The sequence below is a fragment of the Triturus cristatus genome, chromosome 3_1 (assembly GCF_964204655.1).
Source record: "Triturus cristatus chromosome 3_1, aTriCri1.1, whole genome shotgun sequence".
Taxonomy (NCBI): Eukaryota; Metazoa; Chordata; class Amphibia; order Caudata; family Salamandridae; genus Triturus; species Triturus cristatus.
The window spans coordinates 310982851-310995974 of record NC_140583.1 but is presented as its reverse complement, the minus strand read 5'-3'; the positions used below and the strand labels follow the sequence as shown (position 1 = coordinate 310995974).

Genomic DNA, 13124 nt, shown 5'->3' with positions numbered 1-13124 from the left:
TTGTATTTGTAAGGTGCATGGCTACCTGAACGGGCCGTGCAGTGCTAGATGCAAAACAACCCCTCCATGAAAATGTGATGAGCCATTGCCTCAAGCCACGTTAGAACAGATAGGTTTTTACAGTTTCCTGAAACAGGCTTCCGACTGCTAACTTCTAAGGGAAGCCGGAGGAGCGTTTTTTGAGCCTGGGGGTGAGGATTGCAAAAGAGCGTACTCCTCTTCTTGCTCGTTTGATCGTGGGCACCAACAGAAGCACCCGATTGCTGGAATGAAGAGCCCTTCGTGGAGCATAGGGGATAAGCGTGGACTGAATGATAAATGGGCCTTTTCTATGAATGGCCCAGTTTGCTATATAGGGAGCCTTGAAGTAGATTAATTTTTTTAACTGGCAGTTGGTGTAGGACCACAAGGGCCGGTGTGGCTGAATGATGCTTCGGTGTTTTTTTAAGAATTCTAGCGGCGGAATTCTGCACCACTTGGAGCATCTTGATCGCATATTTCGGATTCCCAAGAAGTGTCTCACATTAACTGCATTTGGTCTAATGACGCAGGTATGCTCGGGTGTAATGATACTGTTTTTATATTGGCTTCCTCTATGTGCACTATCTCACCCCTCATAAAGATTCCACTGGCTTTTTTCAAGGCGAGTAAACCACTATTTTGTTTTATATTACGTGTGTCTAATCTAGACTGTAACCTATCAACTACATGTCACACAAACAGTCTAGGGACCCATTTGCTCTGACGAAAGCCACCCATCCAAACCGGGTGCTTAGCGTAAACTGAAACATGGTAACATTGTATATGTAATAACCAAAGTCAAGAGTCCCATGGGAATCATTTATGAGCACTTCTGTAGTTGCTTTAGAACTGTGCAAATCAATTGGTCACTTATATCATGGTTAATGCTCTGAAAAAGGAGGTACAGGACACATTATTCCTCCTGATAAAAATTCTTGCATTAGTTTTACAAGAACAATAATGTACAGGCCTCCACCTGCGAGGAGGGAGAGATTATGCTCCAGATTAGTCGAACATTATAGACTAAGGGCCAGATGTTGAAATATCAATTTTATAATTGCAATTTTTAGCGAATCACAATTAGGAAATCGTAAAAGGTCATGTACAAAGGATGACTGGGCCCAAATTGCGACTCAGAAACGACTTGCTTCCCACATTAGGAAATCACTATTTTCAATTACCAATTGCGTCACAAATAGCAAATGGAGTCGCAACTAGTAAATGCATTGAAAAAATAGCGAGTCTGCTTCCTGGATCAGGGAGATGACCCCTGAAACAGGAAGTGCAAGATCCAAGCAGCCAGAAAAGGAGACAGAGAGTAGATGTAGAGCTGCAGAGCACAGGCAGTAAACTGGGGACCCCAAACACCAATCACCCAACACCAGGAATGGCCAGCCAGGAGCAGGGGGAGGACGCAGGTGGAAGGAAAAGAACATTGAAGTTCTCAGAGCAGTAACTTGCGATTCTCACTGAGGAGTGTTGCAACAACCAAGACCTCCTGTTTGGCTGGGCATCCATGAATGTGTCAGAGACATAGAAGCGCAACATATGGAAGGGGATGCAGCAAAGATAAATTCTGTGGGTGTTGCACAGCGCTCTGTCGAAGAGATTTGCAAGAGGTGGTATGACCTCCGTTCACGCATGAAGGAAAATGTCTCAATAGGCCTGAACGAGTTCCATGTATGCTTTCTGGATCAGGGAGATGACCCCTGAAACAGGAAGTGCAAGATCCTAGCAGCCAGAAAGGGAGGCAGAGAGTAGATGTAGAGCTGCATAGAAGAGGCAGTAATCTGGGAACCCCAAACACCAGTCACCCAACACCAGGAATGGCCAGCCAGGAGCAGGGGGAGGACGCAGGTGGAAGGAAGAGAAAATTGAAGTTCTCAGAGCAGCAACTTGCGATTCTCACTGAGGAGTGTTGCAACAACCAAGATCTCCTGTTTGGCCGGGCATCCATGAATGTGTCAGAGACATAGAAGCGCAACATATGGAAGGGGATGCAGCGAAGATAAATGCTGTGGGTGTGGCACAGCGCTCTGTCGTAGAGATTTGCAAGAGGTGGTACGACCTCCATTCACGCATGAAGGAAAATGTCTCAATAGGCCTGAACGAGTACCATGCCGCAGGAGGAGGACACTCAACTGCACCCAACCCACAACACTGGAGGCAATGGTGGAATTCACCCTGGAGCCAGAGGCTGTTATTGGATTAGCCAATCTGGACACGTCTGCGCCTATACTATCGCAAAGTAAGTGCAAAACTTTAATTATGGCAAGATTTCTGAGCTTGGACCTGGTGTCCACATGCATGTAAAAGGAACTTAAACAGACATATCAGTATGAGATTATTCAATGTCCAAAATTGCCCACATGGTGTATTATGGGACTCACAGTCATACACAAAAACAGTGTAGTCACTGTTAGGAATTTGTTGAATAAAACGTTTGTACAACTAATGAGAATGTGTTCCCCATGTAACGTTTTAAAAGGTATTATAAAATTGGGTGCACCTGGGGAAGACATTGAAGGCCCAATAGATGAGGGTGAAGAGCAGGCACAGATGGTGGAGGAAGAAGCAGAAGTGCTGGACAGTCTGCCTACTACACCTCATGCCCACTCCAACAGTCTCTCCACAGCCACCATCAGTAGAGGGTGAGGATGGCATACAGCCACCCACTCCAACCCTGCAGCCAGACTTCAGGTCCCGACAGCAGCACTCCACTGTGCATGCATGTAGGCGCAGTAACAGGTTGCAGGCTTCTGGGTCTCAGGCGACTGCCGAACAACAGGCACTGTATGGTGGGATTGAGGCGCTAATGCTGCAGGTTCAGCTCCTGTAGCACAAACAGATGGGCATAGTCAACAGAAAATTGCAATTAAAGCAACAGTTCATTACGAAGGGTTCAGCACAGTGGTCAATCAAATGGCAGACAATCAGGCCCGCATGGACACAAAAATGGACAAACTTACAATTGCCACTGAAAAACTCTGCGCTGAGATGTCAGAGGACAGGAGCACGCAAAGCCGCAGGGAGAGGAACTGTTCTGTGCGCATGGATGCCATTACCAGGGCCATTGGAAGACTCGCAGAGACCAGCACTGCACTATTGTAGCATGCTGTGACAGTGCAGATGGAGATGGGCCACTTCAATGGGGAAGTCTCAAGGGGCCTTGGCCAGATAACTGCTACAGTGGAGGCAATACAAACTGCAAAAATTGCAAGTGGTGTGGGTGCAAAGGCTCCTGACAGTGAGTTGTCCAGCGTCAGCAGCATCTCTGCCACAGATGCACGTGTGCTGCGACGCAATAGCAGCCACACTTCTGCACCTCAATATGGTGGGACTTCACATACTGGATGCACTCCCAAGAAATAATTGAGGGGCGCCAATCAGGAAGTGGCTATATTTGTTTTTCCTTTTATTGTCGATGCTGTAACCAACCTACATGTTGAGGTCATGGTGTCAGAATTATTGGTAAAGACAGCTTGTCTATCAACTGTTTGGTAACACCTGCCATTAAAGGTAGCTTTACTTTGAGCAATCAATCAAGTGTGGCGGAATTGTTTACAGTATTGTGGATATCAGAATGCCTTACCTTGTGAAGTAATGTGTAGCAATGTGGTCCCTGCGACTTCTCCCCTCCACTACTTTGCTCCCCTCTGTTGGCTGCTGAACATGTGGACTAGGATCCTCCTACTCTGATTCAGATTCAGACACTGCAATGTGTAGGCCTCTCCTGCAGGCAATATTGTGTAGGATGGCACATGTTGGTACAATTTTACAAGCAGTTTCTGGGATATATTCCAAGGCCCCCCCCCACTATTATGGAGGCAGCAAAAACGAGATTTTGAGAGTCTAAATGTCCCCTCTATCACGGCCCTGGTGCGACGATGTGCAGTGTTGTATCGCCTTTCATCTTGGGTGGTAGGCGAGAGGTAGAGTGAGAGGATCCAGGGTAGTAGGGCATATGCACTGTCACCTGAAACACAGATATAAATGTGAGACAACATACATTTTGTGAGGATTGGGCACATACAAATCAGCATTTTCATTAATTATCAGTATCTAATGTGTAACCATCATCAAACTCTCCACTTTTCAGTTGTCTGTATATTCCGATGTACCTAAACATGAAGACATGGGTTCTCCCTGGATATTGAGATACAATGTCAGTTATTATGTTGTGGGCATTGCAAACCACTTGTATAATTTGTGAATGCATGTTTTTCCAGTTCCTAAAAAGGTATTCAAGATGGGCTGGGGGCATATGGGTACATGTGTCCCATCTATATACCCTATGACCCGGAAACATTTTGCAATCCCGTAAAATTGCAATTTGGTAATACGCATTTCCTCATTATTCCTGGGCGTGTATTTGTGGTGGTGGATGTTGAGAAGCATGGCATCGAGGAATAAGTGGAAGAAATGCAGAAGCGCACTTTGAGACACCCCACCTGCAACAGCTACCACATCCTGGTAACTGCCAGTGACTAATGAGTGTAACGAGCACCAGGGCCGGACTGGTAATTCCTGGCACCGGGCAATTCCCCGGTAGCCTGGATGGGGTGGGGGCCGGTTTTGTGACAGGGGGCCGGTTTTGTTGCTGGGATCGATTTGGACCCTGACCTGAGCCACCGTGAGACGAGAGTCAGTTTAGTAGTCTGACTGTTGAGAGACAGACTACTTGTACACTGCGTCTCTCCTCGTGACTTGATTTCATTAAGGCTATCATATGATTATTAAAAATCCACCTGGCTGCACCATGACATGCGCAGTGAATTTCTCTGCATCTGCGCATCCTCAGGGTGGGGTCTGGAGTGGACCTGGTGAATGTGATCATGCGCACTGGGGTTCAATGAGTCGCGCAATAAAACGTGAGTGTGACTGGTGATACGATGTCGAGGAGGCAGGCATCTCAGAGCCTGAGAGACGACTGAGGCACCCCATAATTTAATTATTTCTAGCCTGCCCCCGGGTCTGCCGCCCGCAGGTGAGTCTCCTGAGTGTCTGTCCAGTCGTTTGCATGCAATCCCCTAATCATGGCACTGTCTGGGGGATTCGCGACCGGGCCAGAATCAAAAGCAAAAGGTTAGGCCCCGGCCCAGTTACGCAGGCAGCGCAGGGGATTTGTGAGCAGGGCGGAGCGAGGTGGTGGTGGCTGGCCTGGCTCTAGGTAGGCTATGAGGTCGGAGCGACACGGCAGCGATGATGTGTACACTAGCATCTGGGTGTGACCCAGATGCTAGTGTACACATCGATCCATGGAAAATCAGTCTTGAAGTCCCATGCAGGTGTCCGAAATCCTTGCGGACATACCCCCGATCCATGGGGTAGATCATTTGTGGCCTGATGCCTGCCATTTATCTGGGAGCACCAGTTCGTACGCACTTATCGCCAATCTTGACTTTGGTGAATCAGCATCATCATCAGTCGTGTAACCTGCACATGTACTAACCCTCCGAGTGCACCCGGCACCCGCACCATTGAGTGACATTGACAGCAGCAATAAACTCCACCACTGCGTCACAGAACACTTGTAAAGCAGCAGCGCACATCCGGGACTTTCATTGCTAATTCTGGCGCTGCTAGTAGTGATGGAGTGCAGTGGGTGTGAATGATGTGCTTCTGCCAGCAGAAGCAGACTGATGTACATGCAGTGTGTGGTTGATGATCAGTGAATCACAGATACACCACGTCACACTGCATGTACATCAGTCTGCTTCTGTGAACTACTGTTGCCTTGATGCCTTTTCCTTCTGCTTTGCCCTCAAAGTCCTCCAACTTGTCTCCCGGCCTTCAGTCAGCCAAAACGGCGTCACATAGAGGAGCCGTCCTCCCCTCCCTCCCTGCGCCATTTGCAGGGCCGGACTGGGAACCAAAACCGGCCCTGACAAAGTGCTCGGCCGGGCCCCCCTGGGGTGTTGGGGGTGCCACCGAGCTCTTTGCCAGGGCCGGTTTTCGGCCGATTTTGTTACAGGGCCGATTTTGCAGCAATGCTGCAAAAACGGCCGTGTAACAAAAACGGCCCCCAGGGGCCCAAAACCGGCCCCCACCCCTGCGGCGCACCGGGGGATTGCCCGGTGCCCGCTAAGGCCAGTCCGGCCCTGGCCATTTGTGTGACCCTTTTACAGTAGGAGCAATGGGCAGCCAGTAGGCCTCTACAAACCCATTATCTCTGAGGGCTTTGGGGGACTGTTTGCACAGCTCGCCGAGTGGGGCTGAACAAAGACGCATCCCAGGTGCAAGCACGCACGTTCAGAGTTACTTCTGAAAAGTGATAGATTACCAACAAGTAATCAGACGTGCAGCACCGATTAAGGGAAGTGCCTCGTCTAAATGATAACGTTAACATTGAATTTACACGAACAGGTGCAGGTTCGAGGGTCGGTAAAGAAAATCCATTCAGCACATAAATGGCATTCCAAGGAGCCCATTGGCCTGTGTGTGATAAATAGGAAGGAACTACCCAGCACAAACAATAAAAAATAAACAATCCCCTTAAAAACCTAAACATATCGCCCCATTACAATGGAGCATATTAATTAAGCAAAGGTATCCCACATGCTGCATATTTACATAGCACTAATATCACCTGGTTAATATTTTATGTACAATGTGGCGTCGAAACGTGACAGCCAACGTTTCAAGATTCCAAGGTCCATGCATTTTTTTTTTTTTTTTAAACAGACTTTATTGGGTCACAAAACAGAATACAGTCAATCCCCTTCCCCATTACTCCGCCCTCCAGCCAATTCAGAGCGTAGAGCAGTGACCAGTCAACCAAACTGATCATAACTGTACAGCATTCACCCCATCAACAGCTATGCTACGAGGTAGTCCATCCACAGGATTAATCCACAGCGAGTGTGCGATATAACCAATATGCCCCACGCCCCATCCCCCAGCAACCCCCCCAACATACCCCCCACCCTAATCACCCACCCAAGCATGTCACCAGTATCTATCATAATTACATGCGTATCAAAGCCTCCCCTGCCACTTGTCGGATCCGCCTCCCACATACCACAGCAGAAATTGCCTCACGAGCATAGGGGGAAGCCTGTTACAGGGTTCTCAAGGGGCCGGGGTCTCATCTTCCAAGGTCCATGCATGAGCCGATTACCCAGCCCAGATTTTTACTTTGCGTAATAAGATCCAGTGTAGTTTTGGAATAAACAGGGCTTCATGTCCCAGAATGCAATGCCTGTGAAACTTGAGCCCTTTGGAGGTACGAGGGCAGGGCCTGCACTTGAAAGGGAGGGAATGGAGTTTGGGGAGGGGGGTGGAGGGGTTGTTGGTGGTGATCTCACAGCTAAGATGGCCACCTACATGCATGACATTGTACTGTGTGCAGCCCTGGGCATTTAAGCTACAAAGCATTGCCATTAAGCATGTTAGTCTAGCTAGTTGAATTAGAGGAAATGAAGACTGCAACACCCAGAATGATTTATATTCTCACATGAAAGCCCAGTATTGGAATCTTTGTGATGTCATGGCGAGAGGTCACTATGCTAACTGCTAAAGACGTGAGCCTAGAGAGGGTACTTTTGATTGTTTTCAAAGAGATGCTCCAGGAATCATCTTGGATAACCAAAATTTGGATGATGATGGCTCCCTCGCCTGTGTTGATTTCCACACAGGACCACACGTCGTCATTAGATCCTGTTGCACGGGAAGCGTTACCCCCAGCAGTATTAAGCTAGTTGAATTAGAGGAAATGAAGACTGCAACACCCAGAATGATTTATATTCTCACATGAAAGCCCAGTATTGGAATCTTTGTGATGTCATGGCGAGAGGTCACTATGCTAACTGCTAAAGACGTGAGCCTAGAGAGGGTACTTTTGATTGTTTTCAAAGAGATGCTCCAGGAATCATCTTGGATAACCAAAATTTGGATGATGATGGCTCCCTCGCCTGTGTTGATTTCCACACAGGACCACACGTCGTCATTAGATCCTGTTGCACGGGAAGCGTTACCCCCAGCAGTATTAAGCATAGGGAGGGAGGAAGACATTCACATTTCGTTTTATTTTAAATTCGAATTAGAACTGGTGGTCACAATCACAGACCCTGCATCAAGGTGACTTAAAGCAGGGACAGGTTGATTCAAAGCATCTGTTTTTAACAGCGTGCAGAGATGAGGAGATAGTCATAAATTCACCAATCGAGGTATGAAAAACGACTCCCGAAGTTGTGCTGAATTAAGAGATACGGTGCCGTTTTAATAGCTTCTGTTAAGATGGATGGTGCAGGAATTCACCCAGAGAGATCTCTCGTGTCATTTTCAGTTTGTTTTCCTTGCAAATTGCCTCTTTCTCTTTGTAGAATTATGTTTGGGAATTTAAATATCTCACTGAGAGAGAGAGAGACAACTGCTTGGGAAAGTCCCTTACTGTAAAGGCTTTCTGGGCACTTTATTATTGCTTAATCGAAAAGAAAGGATTGCTTTATGTTTGTGATACCTGGCAAATGACGTCTATCGACACATTTACAGCTTGGTGCATTTAATAAGGCTTGTGTCATATAAACACATTGGGCAAATCTTTTGTGTTATCCTCTGACATACACATCTTTTGGTAGACCTACAGATGGCAGAGCCCATGCGTCTTTCCCATAAACGAAAAACAGGAACTCAAACGTATCCTAAGAGATCTGTATAAACAAGTGAGACTGAACATTCGCTCTAAAGCCACACAGGATTTTCGAATAATATTTTGCCTAAAACTATTAATTATACTCTGTAGTAAATCCACTAGACAAAGAGACTGCAAATTTCAAAGATCTTCAGGTACTCTTTGTTATAGGGCTCTGGAAAGTTTTGCTGGCATTGCCTCGTGTGCATAAGAGAGTGAAAACAGGGGTTGGCCGAGCAGTCTTGAAGGCTGCATTAGTTCTGGAAGTGTTTCATTCTGTCTTATCTAGTGAATGTCCATATATGTGCTCCAATACCTTGTTTGTGACCTGTGCCCATCATCAGGATATCCTTGCGTGCTCACTTGTAATCTGGTAGGTGTGTGCTATAGTCTGTAGTCCCGATAGACATCTTCTGATATTGCGTTACTCTACTAACCCATGTGCTTGCCCCATTTTTATTGTTTTCACTTATAGATGTGTTTTTGATCGCCAAGACGTGTGTCAGCCTTTGAAAAACATATGATGACTTCTATGTGTATCCTTAGTAGATTTTCATCAGCATCTTAACTTCATGCACCATTGGTGCAAGCAACAAACGTTCCTTTCCTGTTACTGCTTAGCAATTTAGAGACAGCTCCTACTCTTAAACCGTACACAGAACGTGATTCTGAAGGGCCACAGTGAGGCAGTCTATCTCTGGCTTCACCCAAGCTGCCCCTGTGATGATTAGAGCCACGAGAGGGGCAGCATTGTGCAGTTTGAGGGCTACTCACTCACTGGGGACGGACCGTGCAGGCAGGGACACTGCCTTATGATTCATGTACTGCAACAATTTTATTTACCCTGGACGCTACCCAGCACAATGCTCCTCCTGTTGCCTCATCACTTTTGTTAACATGGAAGCTAAAATCTAGGCCACAATTCTGTTAACTAGATTGTGCAAAGCTGCTCAGTCACTGATACACAGTGACCAGAACGCAGTAGCCTTGTCTATGGGTACATATGACTGGATAACCTGGTGCTCTTTAAGGTCATCATCTACTATTTACTGTGCTTTGAAAGTTAATACAATTGAATATGTAATGGAAAATGTGCTGTAAAATGCACCATTTTGGTCTGTCTTTTTCCAAACTTTTCTTGGGGGGAGAGCCCCCCCAAACCTCCCTAGTAGTGGTCGGGGTCGCTCGCTGCGCCTGCTCGCAACGCGCCGGATGGGGGCTGGTCTGGCAACATTTGCCAGGGCTGCTTTCAGTTCCCAGTCCGGCCCTGATGAGTACAACATCTGGACATGGGTGGGGATGGAATTGCTGTGCAGAGTACTGCTTTTTAGGTGTGGCTTTAAGAGAGCAAATAACTCACTTCGTTCTTGAAGTGTGTTCCTCTATCTGACTCAAGAAAGACTGGCAATCCGGACCTAAGGAGGATCTCTCGTGGTAACAGTTTAGCTACAATGAGACCGTCATTTCTCCTTGTTGGGTAGGCTTCCACCCACCGTGATTATACACAGATAATCACAAGGCTATATCTCCGCCCATTTTGCAAGGTATCTCGATAAAATCCATTTGTAATTGTTAAAGGGACCACCTGCTCTCACTAGGTGTGTGCTTCTGACTGGAGTCTTTTTCCATACATTCAGTTGTTGCATGCGACACACCTCCTGCAATTTCCATCAGCAATTATTCAAAACCTTGGATTAAAACAACTTTGTCTGAAAAGCCTTACCATTGCATCGCTCCCCAAATGTGTGTATGCATGATAATACCTAGCCATTGGAAACAACAAGCTGTCTGGCAAAACTAGTCTTCAATTTTCTGACATCCAAATGTGATTGCCATTTTTTGTACAACTTGCTTTGATCCATCCATTCTATTCAATTTCTGTTGCAGTTTATTGTACTCTCTTCAATTCTTCTCAAATGTCAGTTATTTCCATCATCGTTGCATTAGCACATTCTTCATCAGTTTTGTAAGTGAAACCATCATTTAATGTGAAACCTCCATTGATTTCGTATGCTAGCATGGCACACTACCTAGCTACTAAATAAGCTTATCTACTGCTGATGGCAAAGTATCCACTGCTTGTTGATGCCCTGGGCATTTCACGGCTGCAATTTCCTTTGGCAGTTGTAACACTTCAAATAGAATTCTTAACATTCTGCCCATTTCTAATAGGCGATCCTGTGAAAGTTAAAAAACCTCTTTGCAGCGCTAATCTCGGAATACCATAAGGAGGCGGACAGGGAGGTAAGGCATATGGGCAAATACGCCACGGCCCGCGCATACGGGGAGAGCGAGCGCCCGGGAGCACTGTTAGCTAGAATACTGAGAAACAGCAGGAAACCCCTGGTCATCGACAAGTTGATTACTGGGGATGGTACGGTGGTCTCCGAGGCGGGGGCGATTAATGCCGAGTTTAAGAACTACTATGCGGGGCTATACGCAGCCAGGTCTACCCAGATGGAGGAGGAAATAGAGGATTACCTCAGTTACATCAAAATGCCCTTCTTGTCCGACTCCCAGAGGGAATTCCTGTCGCTCCCCATTCAGCAGGACGAGATCTTGGAGGCACTAGAGGGAATGCGGGCGGGCAGCGCCCCTGGGGCTGATGGGCTGACTGTGGCCTTCTATAAGGCCTTCAAAGATAAGCTCCTCCCTCATCTGATCACCTTGTTTGATACCATATGTCAGGAGGGCTACATGCCGGACACTATGCGTGAGGCACTGCTAGTTACCATCCTGAAGCCAGGGAGGCCCCCTAACGAGTGCGGGTCGTACCGGCCGCTCTCGCTTCTAAATGTGGATGTGAAAATATATGCCAAGGTGCTAGCCATGCGCTTGGCATTGCTGGTGCCGGAGCTGGTGGCGCCTGAGCAGGCTGGATTTATACCGGCCAGGAACCTTACGTATAACATCCGCACAGTCCTGGGGACAATGCAACATGTGCGTCCGGACACCAAGGCCTTGGCCATTTTCCTTGATATGGAAAAAGCCTTCGACTCGGTGGAGTGGCCCTTTATGGTCCGAGTGCTGCGCAAAATAGGCTTGGGTGAGCCCTTTCTGCAGATGCTTGGAGCACTATACTACCAGCCTACAGCCAGGCTCCGCATGGGCGATCAGGTAACAGAGGCCTTTGGGATCGGCAGAGGGACAAGGCAAGGCTGCCCCCTCTCCCCGCTCCTTTATGCCCTGGTGGCGGAACCATTGGCTTGCGCGATCAGGGAATATCACCGATACGAGGGCATTAATTTCCCTACATACCAAATAGGTATCTCTGCCTACGCAGATGATACGCTGCTTTATGTCCGCGACCCGGAGGAGAACCTTTCGTCAGTCTTGCGCGAGGTGGTTAGGTTTGGAGAGTTGTCTGGCCTTCGAGTGAATTGGAGCAAGTCGCTGGCGTTCCCGCTGACGCCGGTAACGACCCAATTCCCGATGGAATTCCCACTGCAATGGACTACAGACTCGGTCAGATACTTAGGGATACAGTTACACAAAGACCCTGAGGTGCTTCTCAGAGAAAACTATGGCGTAGCCTACGCCAAATTGGTAGACGATGTCGAGTCGTGGAATCGACTACCGTTGTCGCTGCTGGGCAGAATAGCCATCATGAAGATGGTCATCTTACCGAGATTTCTGTTCCTCTTTACCAACATACCCATAGTACTGTCTAAGGCCTTTTTTAAGCAGCTGACTCACACCCTGATCACATTGGCATGGGGGGGCAAACAGCCTAGAGTGCAGTGGAAGGTGTTAACCCTTCCGTATGACATGGGGGGCTGGGTGCTCCGGACATGGAAAGATATTACAGGGTCGCGCAGGCGGCTCACCTCCACACGTGGATACATGCCAGCGCGGATGTCCCTCATGTTATTCTGGAACGTCTGTTTGCGGACCCGTTCCCATTGCCTGCGATCGTCTTCCAGCCTGCGGGCCGCTCGGTCGGGAGCCTGGACTCCCTCACGGCTACGACGCATGCGTGGTAGGAGTTGAGGAGGGCGCATTGCTGTACTCACCTCTGCTACCGGTGGAATGGGCAACTTGGCTCCCGCCGCTGCGGGAGAGGGGAGTGATTCAGGCGTTGAAGGCGTTGGGCATTGTGCGGATGGAAGATTTATTTTTGGATGGGGTTGCCAGAACTTGGGACCAGCTTGAGCTGGCTCAGTCCACCCCCACGCTCCTGCAGCGTTTTCAGTTCCACAGGGTCCGTCGGGCTCTTGCGGCTGCGCTGAGCCCGGGCATGGTGGAGCCCCCGGTGGTTCCGGAACTTACCTATGTAATCAAAATGGTAGCCCCGCCAAAATTGATTTCGAATCTTAAAAGAATAGGAGACAGGCACTTGGCGCGTCAGTATGATGTGGCGCGGCTAGCCTGGCAAGAGGACCTACAACTGGAACTTACGGACGAGATGTGGAGATATTGTTGTGCTAGCACTAAGAAGATTTCGCTCAACGGCCGGCACAGGTTGGTGCAT

At 48.0% G+C, this 13124-nt stretch overlaps 1 protein-coding gene across 1 annotated transcript in view; it reads right to left on the bottom strand.

Annotated features, from left to right (window-relative positions):
* The window catches only part of LOC146860170 (uncharacterized), a 36374-nt gene that overhangs the window by 9461 nt on the left and 13789 nt on the right, over positions 1-13124 (bottom strand). The window contains exons 2-3 of the mRNA XM_085644005.1: positions 3614-3997; positions 2531-2854 (exon numbers count right to left, since the gene is read on the bottom strand). The gene's annotated coding sequence lies outside the window, so the exon portion shown is untranslated. The remainder of the gene's footprint in view (positions 1-2530; positions 2855-3613; positions 3998-13124) is intronic.